The sequence below is a fragment of the Scyliorhinus canicula genome, chromosome 9, assembly GCF_902713615.1.
Source record: "Scyliorhinus canicula chromosome 9, sScyCan1.1, whole genome shotgun sequence".
NCBI lineage: Eukaryota > Metazoa > Chordata > Chondrichthyes > Carcharhiniformes > Scyliorhinidae > Scyliorhinus > Scyliorhinus canicula.
In genome coordinates this window covers 36368090-36380932 of record NC_052154.1, presented here as the reverse complement: position 1 = coordinate 36380932, position 12843 = coordinate 36368090, and the positions used below count along the sequence as shown (strand labels likewise).

The 12843-nt window shown below is 46.3% G+C and overlaps 1 protein-coding gene across 1 annotated transcript in view; it reads left to right on the top strand.

Moving 5' to 3' along the window:
* LOC119971242 overlaps window positions 1–12843 on the top strand; it is a 1187854-nt gene that overhangs the window by 209437 nt on the left and 965574 nt on the right. The window lies entirely within an intron of this gene.

Sequence of the window (12843 nt, the reverse complement as noted above, 5' to 3'; positions counted from 1 at the left end):
GGTATCTGGACTGTTTGCACCAAATTTTAGTCACACCTTCTTGAGAGGTGTAGAATGCTCTTGGATGATGCTATTTTGCAAAACTAACAGTAATTCATGTGTGGTAAACCACTGTTGCACCTCTATTAGGTGATGTATGGTAGGACCTGTACTACAGGTACGTTGGTAGTCCCCGCCTGCTGGCTCCGCCCAGTAGGAAGAGTATAAATATGTGTGTCCCTCTATGCTGCAGCCATTTCGCCAGCTGCTGTGGGAGGCCACACATCTTAGAGCAATAAAGCCTCAGTTGTATCCATCTCAAGTCTTTGTGCAATTGATTGTGCATCAATTTATTGCTCTAAGATTTTCAAAAGATGGACCTCCGTATCAAACCGGATCGCCTGCAGCTGGATCCGCATTCAAGCGACCTCAACACTGGCTAGCCTGTTTCGAGGCGTACATCAACTCGGCGCCCAGCCCTGTCTCGGAGGCTCAGAAGATACAGATCCTGTACTCAAGGTTGAGCTCCAGCGTCTTTCCGCTAACCCAGGACGCGCCGAACTACGCTGAAGCCATCCCGCTTCTCAAAGAGAATTACGCTCAGAAGACGAACACGCTCTTTGCTGGGCACATACTTGCCACTCGCTCTCAACTACCTGGTGAGTCCATAGAAGATTTCTGGCGGGCCCTAATCCCACTCGTCCGGGACTGTGACTGTCAGGCTGTTACGGCCACTGAACATTCAAACCTCCTCATGCGGGACGTGTTTTTTACGGGGATTGGGTCGGACCTCATACGCCAGCGACTGTTAGAAGGGGCCACGCTCGGCCTAGCGGAGACAAAGAAACTAGTGCTCTTTATGATGGTTGCCTCACGCAACGTTCAGGCCTACACCCACAGCCCACCCCTCCTACGCATCGTGGACCGCAGAGACAGCCGCCCCAGCAGGGGCCTAACCCAGCCAATACGCCTGCGCCACGCGCCAGCCAGCGAACCCTGGGGGTCCCCGATGTTACTTTTGTGGCCAGCAGAAACACTCCCATCAACGCTGCCCGGCCCGCGCTGCCCTTTATAAGGCTTGCGGCAAGAAGGGGCACTTTGCCACGGTGTGCCAGGCCTGCGCAGTCGCCGCTATCGCCCCGACCCCCCTCATTTACGGACAATGGGCACCGCCATCTTCACCTCCCCGGACCACGCGCGGCCAGTGGGCACCGCCATCTTCTCCCCCTCAGACCACGCACAGCCAGTGGGAGCTGCCATCTTCTCCCCCTCAGACCAAGCGCGGCCAGTGGGTGCCGCCATCTTCCCCTCCGAGCAACACGTGCGGCCCATGGGCACCGCCATCTTGTTCAACCCCCGCCACGTGCAGCCATGGGCGCCGCCATTTTGTCGTCCTCAAGATCCTCAGGCGCCGCCAACTTGTCTCCCCCACGGCACATGGGCACCGCCAGCGTTCCAGGACCTGTGCCCCCGGACTCCATCATCTGACACCAGAGATGACCGACCACGACTCGCCTCAGCGACCATCGACCAGTCTCGTCCGCACAACCTGGCCACCGCATCGACCAGTGTTAAAATTAACGGACACGTGACCTCTTGCCTGCTGGACTCCGGGAGCACCAAAAGCTTCTTCCACCCGGATATGGTAAGGCGCTGCTGCGCTGCTCCCTCGCGGTACACCCCGCCAACCAAAAAATCTCCGTGGCCTCCGGATCCCATTCCGTGGCGATCCGGGGGTACTGTACGGTCACACTCACGGTCCAGGTCGTAGAATTCAGCGGCTTCCACCTCTACGTCCTCTCTAACCTCTGCGCTGCGCTAATACTCAGCCTGGACTTCCAGTGCAATCTCCAGAGCCTAACCCTGAAATTCAGTGGGCCCCTACCAACCCTCACTGTGCGGCCTCGCGACCCTAAAGGTTGATCCGCCTTCCCTCTTCGCAAATCTAACCTCAGATTGCAAACCCGACAGTACAGCACCCAGGACAGGACCTTCATCAGGTCCGAGGTCCAGCGGCTGCTTCGGGAAGGCATCATCGAGGCCAGCAACAGCCTCTGGAGAGCCCAAGTGGTATCAGTTAAAACTGGGGAGAAACACAGAATGGTCGTGGACTGCAGCCAGACCAGTGAATCCCCGTTTACGCTAGAATTGGGGGCAGCGCTGTTTTTGCGATTCTGCGCCCCCTCAAAATGGTGGAGTCTGGGAGTACGCTGCACACCGTATGGACGGCCTCAGGACGTTACCTGAGGCCCTCGCCCGATGCTCCGCCCCGATGGGTGGAGTCCCCGACGGCATTGCTCGCGTTGCGGCTGCGGACTGAGTAAAGCACCACCAGAGTTGGGGAGGGAGCCATTCGCTGGCAGGGGTGCTTCAGCAGGGGCTGGTGTAACTGGTGGGGGGTGGTCTGGGAGAGGTGAGGTCGGTTACAGGGGAGCCAGTTTTTGACAGGCTGGATCCGTGCGTGGCCGGTGCAATGTTGCACAGCACGGCCATTGCCGTGCGCATGCGCAGCCACGGACCCGGCAGTTTTGCGGCCATATCCGCAGGTAAAGCCGGGGGGGGCTTAACGCTGCATGGCTGCGAGCCCCCCCACCAGATGGTCATAAGAGCTCGTTTTGCGGCTGCGGACTGAGTAAAGCACCACCAGAGTTGGGGAGGGAGCCATTCGCTGGCAGGGGTGCTTCAGCAGGGGCTGGTGTAACTGGTGGGGGGTGGTCTGGGGGAGGTGAGGCTGGTTACAGGGGGGCCAGTTTTTGACAGGCTGTCTGTATTATGGTTGTGTGTGGGTTTATGTGATTGTGGAAACCTTTGTATATTTGGAATAAAATATATATATAAAAATGATATTTCATCTTCTACCATAATACTTTAATCCTCTTTGAATTTTCATTTCACTTTCTGTAAAATGTGAATGCTAAAAACTTTGTTGCTTGCATCAGTTGAAGGCGAGCAATACTGCAGGACATGGCGGCCTCTTTCAGCGGCCCCCGATCTGGAGTGGGCCGACTTCCTTCCGCGCCGGCCCACTGTAGGGCTCCACCATGTTGCTCGGCTCCGGCGCGGAAACAGCCACCACGCGCCTGCGCCGGCGTGGAAACAGCTGTCACGCGCATGCGCAGACCCGCGCCGGCAGTGCAGGGACGCCTTTTAGTGCCGGAGCAGCACGCAGCACTCCGGCGCCGGGCTAGCCCCCTGAGGGCCGCTGAATCGCTGGGCAAGAGGCCCATTGATGCCGCCGTGCACCACTCCGGTGTTTACACTGGCCTCAACACTTGGATGGGATTTTGGAGAATCCCGGCCAGGAAGCATTGGAAGCCGTGCAGATGGAAGCATAAAATTACAAATAGATTTCAGTGAGCAGGCAAACCTGGCAAATGGATTTTGTACTTTCTACATGGCGAACAGCTAAAAACAGGTGTCCAAAGAGACTTTGGAAATCCATGTACATAGATTGCTAAAATTTCATGCGCAGGGTATTGGGTATTTCTGCTAATTGCAGAGTCTAGGATTAACCTAAAAATGAGAGGACTAAAGTTTCAGGAGGCAAAGAGACAGTAGAAGTTTTGACCTTCTGCAAATCGCAAGTGTATCAATTGTTAATTTAAAATTAGAATTTGAAAGATCTTTATTAATCAAAAATATTAAGCGATATGGGGCAAAGGCAGATATGTGGAAATCAGTCACAGATCAGTCATGATCTAATTAAGTTGCACATGGCAACACGGTGGCACAGTTGTTAGCATTGCTGCCTCACAGCGCCAGGGACCCGGGTTCAATTCCGACCTCGGGTGACTGTGTGTTGAGTTTGCACATTTTCTCCCTGACTGCCTGGGTTCCTCTGGGTACTCCAGTTTCCTCCCACGGTCCAAAGATGTGCAGATTAGGTAGTGTGGCCATGCTAAATTGCCCCAATTTGTCCAAAGGTTAGGTGAGGTTCCAAGGATCGGGTGGAGATTGGGTCTGTGTAGGGTGGTCTTTCAAATGGTCGCTGCAGGTGCGATTTGTCAAATGGCTTCCTTCTGCACTGGAGGAATTCTATGATTCTATGAGAAGAGCAGCGGCCACTCAGCTGTTCCACACCAGGCTGGAGGTTCTCAACCTATTCCTGTTCAATTACAAGAAAAGAGGACATGGCAACATTTATTGACACATCCAACCTTCCAATGGAGTGACAAGCCTAACTGTACTCTCAGCAATAAATCCATTATATTTCCGAGTTTTTAACTTATCCTTCATAAGATATTCCTTTTCAGTCCTCCTATAAAAAAACACCTCACCCACCTGAACCAGACTGAGTGCTCAACTCTGCATTTTGCAAGTACCTTGTTCAATTATGTCTAAAGCTAAACTGTAAGCTTTCCGTGTACATAAGCCAAATTAGGTAAGATATATTAAAAAAGATTATATAACTATTGAAATTATAATTTGCGTATAGTGCCTCTAGTGTAGTAAACTGTCCCAATTATCAAAATTTGCCACTGATTCATTGTTATGAATTGTTATGAAAAGAAATTGTTATGACAGGATAGGGCAAGGTTGTAAGGAGTATTTTGAAAGAGAAGGGAGAGCATAGAGTGGTGGCGAGGCTTAGGAAACTGGTTCCAGTGTTTAGGGAAAAGTAGGGGAAGGCTTAGCCATCAATATTAGGGCAAATAAATCAAGGGGTGCACCTAAATGTTTTTTTATGGTGAGTAGATAATGCTTTGATATTGTGGCATATAGGTAACTGACATGCTTGCCTGGTTGCCAAACCACATTATTACAGTAGTAATATTTATTCCAACCTAAGAGCAATCATTTAATAAAGAAGCTAAATTATGGGAATACGCATATAACTAATGTATTGAAATTGTATTGCAGTTACTATTGTCTTGCAAAGTCTATTGATCATCTCTAGATTTACTTGTGTTAATTCCTCAGAAATATCTATGACCCAGAAATGACATCTGATATGGTTGATGTGATTGAAAAATGTCATGCATGAGTTGCTTTCTATAATTTGTAGTCTTTATTTATTTATGTCATTGAGATTATTGTTGCTAACTCCAATTAAGTAGTGATTTAGAATGCAATGAAACAGCCCTTACTTCTGTGTATTCCCATTTTCCAGTCATTGAATATACATTTACTTTATTTCAAGTTAGTTCATACTTAAATATGTTAGTTTTGTTTTTCCTTTAAAGTTTTCTAGACTATAAGACACTGTGTCTGTGGCATTTCCTTTAGCCTTAAGGTAATATATTATTCCACATCTGAAACATTTAAGACTGTGACTATTTTCAAAGACTGCAGAGTGCCACAATTTCCTTTGCAGTTTTTTTTCCTTGAGTTTAAATTATTCTTGTGATGTTTTTGCACTGTGCAAGTTTTGAACTTCCAGCTATAAGTGGGCTGTATTTGAATAAAGTAATTCCTGAAAAGATTACCCATAGTGGAGACATTCTTGTGTTGTTGTTGTTCAGAGATCAAGATTATAATCTGCCCTAGAAATTGTCAATGCCTGTGAAAAAACTTTTAACCTTTATGATAAATGCAATTGTATTGTTCATCCATACCAAGTGGCACATGAGGTGCAAGACACTTCTGTGCTCAGATTTTACACTCAGCAGATTGTGATCTGGATTGTTTCCATAAAAAGCCTTTCTTTTGTAGATAGGTTATGAGCGTGACTCCGCTTCCTACCAAGAGGACCAGATGTCGAGCTGCAATGCTGTGGCCACCATTACACTTCCATCAAACTTGAGTACCCCACTGGATGTCAGCCCAGTATTCAAAGGCTAGTACCCTTCTGTTTGCTTGCTGGGCCTGTCCTGGAGTAGAGCACAATTACGTTTATATTTCCTGACAATAACTTGAAGTCTATTAAGTTGAAATAACCAAGGGTTATTTTCAACTGTCAGCCATCTGTTTCTCATCGGAGAAACAGACAGACGTTTTGGGGTGGGAGTACACCTCTGCCACCCCATGGGCCTGCACTAATGCGGCTTGATCCAGTTTTCAAATGGGCTCATAAATCGGTGAGTATCACACCCAGCTGCTTGCTGCTTAAATTTGCAATTTTGAAAAATTCATTGTCGTTAGTCGGCTTCTGGTGTAAAGGAGATATCATGTTAGGGTCAGGGTTAGGAGCAAAAACCATAAACCTGTGCTGTAATAACAGGTCTTATGATGGTGCACAATGCTGTTGTCTTCAGTGATGATCTAGTATCCTGTTGGGATGTGTCTGAGCAATTTAGCATCTTCATAATTCACATAAACTGTTTGTTTTGTATCTTAACTTATTACTATGGTTACAAACACTTTCAGGGAGATTCCCTCAAAAAGTAACTTACATGTCATTTCGGGCAGGAAAACAGGTGAGAATCGCACCAGCTGTATCGGCACAATTCCCATCGCAAATCACCCACCCTTGGTCGTTTTTTTCAAGAATTCACCATACTTCGAATTTTTTTGGAGTGGTGACTTAAAGACACTGGCAAGACCAGCTCGTCAGATATCTCAACATTAAGTTGAAGGTACCCCCCAACAGACATCTCGACCCCCAACAGCCATGGGCAACATTCCCAACCCTTGATCCTGAAGGGGAAACCCCCGCATCACTAATTGTCCAGGTCACCCCCCAAACAACACCATGCAACCATGAGGGTGACCGACCCCTCCTCCAGCATCCATACTTACTAGCAATAGGTCACACTCCTTCCACCACAAGTGAGCAATATCCCGTTATGGCCATGCCCCTTTGCAGTGCCCCATGGCACAGTGGTATATCCCCTGGAACCCTGGTAGTACCAACCTGGTTGGTACTGCCAAGGCCAGGGACTCCCAATGGCCTCCGAACCTCCAGGAATCGTCATCACGACTGATTTGCATTTATGTAAGCCAGTGGTGATTATCGCCGGCCTCATGCTGCACCGGTGGGGGCAGAGAATTTCAGGAGCTGGTAGACTCTGACGTCAAACAAGCTGAGCTTATATAAATGCACATTTAAATATGTTCGGTGGGCGTGAACCAGATTATGTCAGGTCCCATGGACCGGGAGCATCGCGTGCCGTTCAGCACCAGGCGAAAACGCCATTTAAGTACTCTCCTGCTTTTCTCTGGGAATAACAGGAGGAGCACCTGGCACAACATGGGTGGGGGTCGGTAGAATCCTTTTGTGTTCTTTAAAAACTCTCAGTTTCTATAAATCCTTATTTTAAATTGCTGTAAACATTCTGTTTTTTAAAAATATGTTTATTCGAATTGTTTCATAATGATCAGAACAAACCAGAACTAAAGAATGCAAAAAAAACACAAGCAAATGTAAAAGTAAAAAAAAATACACAACGCATAATTAACTTAACTACTAAAACTAACCTAAACCCTCTAACAACTGGCAGTGACTAACTCCTTAAAGGAAGGAAAAGAGTGGTTGCCATCTTAGGTGGAACCTCTCCACTGACACCCAGATGGTGAATTTAACTTTCTCCAAGTGTAAGAATGACATTAATTCATAATAATAATAATAGCAATATGATAATAATCTTTATTATTGTCACAAGCATTATTATTAATGCTTACATTAACACTGCAATGAAGTTACTGTGAAAATCCCTTAGTCGCCACACTCGGGCGCCTGTTCAGGTACACAGAGGGAGAATTCTGAATGTCCAATTCACCTAGCAAGCACGTCTTCGGGATTTGTGGGAGGAAACCGGAGCACCCGGACGAAACCCATGCAGACATGGGAAGAACGTGCAGTCTCCGCACAGACAGTGACCCAAGCTGGGAATCGAACCTGGGACACTGGCGCTGTGAAGCAAATGTGCTAACCACTGTTATGGGGATAGGGCAGGAAGACGGGATGTGTGCTCAGTTGAAGGCTTGGCGCAGTCTTGATGGGCCCAATGGCCTCCTTCTGCGCGATAGCGCAGTAGGTAGCGCTGTAGCTTCATAGCTCCAGGGTCCTGGGTTCGATTCCTGCTTGGGTCACTATCTATGCGGAGTCTGCACGTTCTCCTCGAGTCTGCGTGGGTTTCCTCCGGGTGCTCTAGTTTCCTCCCACAAGTCCTGAAAGACGTGCTGTTAGGTAATTTGGACATTCTGAAATCTCCCTCTGTTTACCCGAACAGGCGCCAAAATGTGGCGACGAGGGGCTTTTCACAGTAAGTTTATTGCAGTGTTAACGTGAGCCTATTTGTGACAAGAAAGATTATTATGATTTACAAGTTGGGTCTAAACCGGAAGGGTGGAAACGATGTTTGTTGCGACTAGGGGCCAGTGAAGACAGGGAAAGGAGCTTAAAATGTATCTAAACTGTTTCCAAATTCTAAGAGAGGAGACCATCACTGGGTTGAAGTACAATCGAGCGAGGGAAAAAGGCAATAGTGCAGTGACTATGGCAAGAGGAGTGTAAGTAGTGCAAGACCGAGCCTCCATTTGTCCCCAAATAGAATCGGGGTCACTGATCCACAACAACATTTTTGAATGTTAACTGCCCTGTAACAAAACAATAAATTGGGGAGGGCCAAGATCCCTGATTGTGTATCCCTTTGGAGCAGAACGCTATGGATTTTGGGATTCTTACCTGCCCAAATAAAAGAGGATATCAATTTGTTGATTTTGATAAAAAAGGATTTGAGGAGAAAAATGAGAAGACCTTGAAAAAAAACCAAAAATCTTCGGAGCACATTCATTTTAATAGTTTGAATCCTACCTATCAAGGATAGAAGAAGGTTGTTCCACCTTTGCAACTCTATTTTGACACTATTAATCAGGCTTGTGTAATTCGACTTATGAAGTGCGGCCCAATTGAAGGTCACCTGGAACCCCAGATAGCAAGCTTGTATTAGAAATTATGTGTTAGGCGGGTTGGTTTGACATTGACTGCAACTGGATGCAGGGAAGCTGGAGAGAAACGTCTAACACCGGAGATGATCCAACACTGTTTTATTTAAACTATGAACTGCTGTACATGTTCAGCTGTGGGTTGACACTCTACTAATCCTACTGACGACCTCTTACTGGTTCGACCAGACTTACTAGCTACCACATGGCAATAATGTCCCCTGACTTGTGCACTCTGACTGTCTCAGTGTCTGGGTCCCGAAAAGAGCGGGAGTCTTAATGCCCTGTGAGCTTTATAGTGGTTGTGTCTTGTCTGGTGATTGGTTGTTCTGTGTTGTGTGTTCATTGGTCATCCTGTGTATCAATCATTGCCTGTCTGCATCTCATTATATACATGAATGGATATTGTGACAAGAAAGGCGAAAAGGTAACGTTTCCCAATTGGGCCCACCTCCCAGGGGGGTTAACCGGGAAACATTCACTCTTGCCTAAATTCAATTTATATAAAGAAATAGGTCATTTACACAGAGAGACGCCCGATGTTCCACCGTATCTTGGATCATACCCCTCCATTGACTAAAGGACCTCAACACGAAAGAGAGCGGCTCTATTTCCAGGGTGAACAAGAGTGAAGACAGTTGGCAGGCCTGTCTAGTGCCCCTGTTCAAGGGTAAATAATCAGAGTTCAAAACCATTTGTACCTTATATAACAGGCAAATACAGGAAGCAAATTTGTGACTAAATCCAAACCTCCCAAGAATCTCAAATAAATACTCCTGCTCCACTCTGTCAGGTTCGGGTACTGGGGATGGGGAAAGGATGACACTTAACTGGCGACTTATATTGTTTCATGAAGCTTGTTTGATCCTCCGAAATTATATTTGGGAGGCAAAGCTCCAACTGGAGGGCTAACAGCTTTGCAAGCAACTTGACATCCGCATTCAAAAGCGAGATAGGACACTAGAGAAATAGAGGCTTGAATGAGGGTCAGAGGCAACGACCCTCAGGATGGGGAATCATTGAACATGTCCAATAATAAAGGTGCAAGTTTCTCTGAGAAGATCTTGTAATATTCAATCGGAAAGTCATCCGGACCAGAGGCCTTGCCATACTCCATCAGCCCAATACATTTAAAAATCTTGTCGGGGCGTACCAGGGAGGCCAACTCACTGCTTTTATCCACCTCAACCATTGGGATGGATAGATTGTCTAGAAAGTCGGACATGACCGACTTATCTGCAGGGGGCTCTGATCCATAAAGATATTGGTTAAAGGATTTAAATGCCCTGTGAAGGGGCAGAAATTAGATTGGCAACTGAATTGAGTATCTAAGTGATCTCCGAGGATACTGCTTGACATTTAACTTGGTGAGCAAGACGATGACTGGCCTTCTCCCTGTACTCATAAAGAGTGGCCCTAGAGTGTTGTAACTGACGCTAATAGACAATAACATGAATTGTAATTTTTTTCCTGCATGCCAGTATTTCTGGAGTAGCATCAAGCGAGTACTGATGATCCACCTCTAGAGTGGAATCCAGCAGCCTCTGCTGCTCCAACTGTTGTCTTTAACATATATGCTCTGTAAGAGATAACTTCCCCCCGAGAACTGCCTGAAGAGCCTCCCACAGCGTGGAAGATGAGATTGAATCGGACCTGTTAGATTTTATATAGCATCTGTAGAAGTGGCCACACATTCACAATATATTTTATCAGTTAACAATGTAGTATCTAATCTACAGGGTGGGCGTTGGTTGGACCAGACCAGCAACAAATCAATAAAGTGCGGGGCATTGTCCGAGTATTCAGTACTGAGTACTCAACCGCCACCACCGAAGGGAAGAGAACTCTATCCAAAACCAAAAAGAAATGGGAATTTGCCTGGTGAACAGGTGAAAAATACGAGAAATCTCTATCGTTCAGGTGCAAAAGTGCCTAGTATCCACCCCCATCTGAGTCATAAAAGAAGTCAGATGGAATAAGAAATTTAGGTTTGGAATGATCCAATCTAGGGTTCAAAACACAGTTCAGGTCCTCTCCTAAAATAAGCTGATGTGAGTCAAAATTAGGAGGGAGGCCAGAAGGGAGTTAACAAAATTTGTATCATCCCAATTGGGGAAATAAACATTGACCATGACTACAGGGTGTTCAACAAGGAGCACAAACAATAACATATCGATCATTGGGATTCGCTACAATCTGAGAGGAGGAAAACTGAACAATTGATTAATATCGCCATATCCCTGGCCCTGCCATGGAAACCAGAATGAAAAATCTGCCCAACCCACCCCTTGCGCAGCCTGGTCTGATCCCTGACACGCAAGGGGTCACCTGTAAAAAATATCGGAGTTTAAGCTCTTGAGATGGGAAAATGCCCTCAACCTTTTCACTGGGCCATTCAAACCTCCAACATTCCAGATGACCAAACTGATTGGAGGTCTCCCACCACCCCTTAATCCGGAGTCAGCCATTCCCACCAAGAGAGATCAACCAAGGGACACTGAAAAGGTAAAGCAAAAAGATCCACCCAAGAAGGCCACCAAGTTGAGTCAGAAGTCTGAACAAAGGAAAACCAACAGACACCACCAGCAAACTACCCCCTCTCCACCCAAAAACACCTTCACCACTAAATGTTGTCATGATATGCAGATAATGATACAGACAGGCACAGACAGGCAGCTAATGAACATAGAGAACAGGACATGACCAATGAGCAGGCAGGACACGCAGGGGTGGGTATCTCACTATAAAAGGCACAAGGCACTCACACTCCACCTCTTTCCACTGATGAACATCTACAGAGTGAGTCAGGGTGTATGTACAGTATCACACCTACAACACATGGCTAAGCGCTAGTCTGGTTCAGTCAGACAGAGTAAGGTTAGTAGAGAGTCAAACTAATAGAGAATTGTGCTAACTGTGCTACTGGTTCAATAAATCAGATTGAACTAACTTCAAGGTCTGGAGTATCTTTTGGTTAAAGCTGCTTCCAGTTGCAGCCTGTGTTATCCCAGAGTGCATAACACATCAAATGTGACCACACTCAAAAGCAAATAAACCAAGGCAAACAGAGACATATCCTAAACCTAAAATCTACATTTAACAAAATCAAACAAAATCTCTTAAGCTCAATTTCTAAAAAAAAAACAACTAAAATGTCCTGCAGCAAACCTTCCAAAACCACTCTTGTTAGCTAACTCCCTAGTTAACAGGGACTCTCCTAACTGGAGAAAAATAAATAAAATTTTTAAAAATACCGAAATCCCATTCAACTTGCATGCTCCACTAGCAACTAAATGTCGAGCCAAACAACATCATTGAAAAAAGAAAGGAAACCATATATTAATGTAAAGAACAAAACCCCAAGGAATGGAGAACCTCAAATCTAATCAAAAGCAATAAGAAGATAACTCCAACTAGAACACTAAAACGATAAATACAAATGAAACAACATGCTTGTGGGCCCAGCCATAAACCAAATTACACGGCGCACAACTTGCGTCTTTTTTAACAAAAAAGTCAACATCTCCCAGCAGGTCGGAAAAAGTATTTTTCCTTAAATGTGACTCTAAGCGAGCTGGACAGACCATCCTGAACCTGACTCTACTCTTGCAGAGGATGACCTTCACGCCATTAAACTCAGCTCTTTTTCTCATTAACTCCATGCTCATGTCCTGATGCAGCCTAATGGAGTGGTCTTCCCACTTCCAATTGCAGTGATCCGTTGCCCATTGCTCTTTCTCTTTACAATGGGGAAATTTTACAATCACCACATGCGGTGGAACTTCGGAACGAGGCTTGGGTTGAAATGAGCAATGGGACCAGTCTAATACGGACGAGGATGTGAATCCACCCTTACCCACCATTATGAGAAACGTGACCGAGAAATGTTCCATGGGGGTATGGACCTTGATCCCCTCCGGCAATCTGCATGTTCTGCCTCCTAGACCTGTTGACAAGGTAATTCAGCTCTTAACAACGTATTGGCTTCAGCCACTGAAGTCAGATCAGACTCCATTGCGGCAATGGGGGACAGGATTC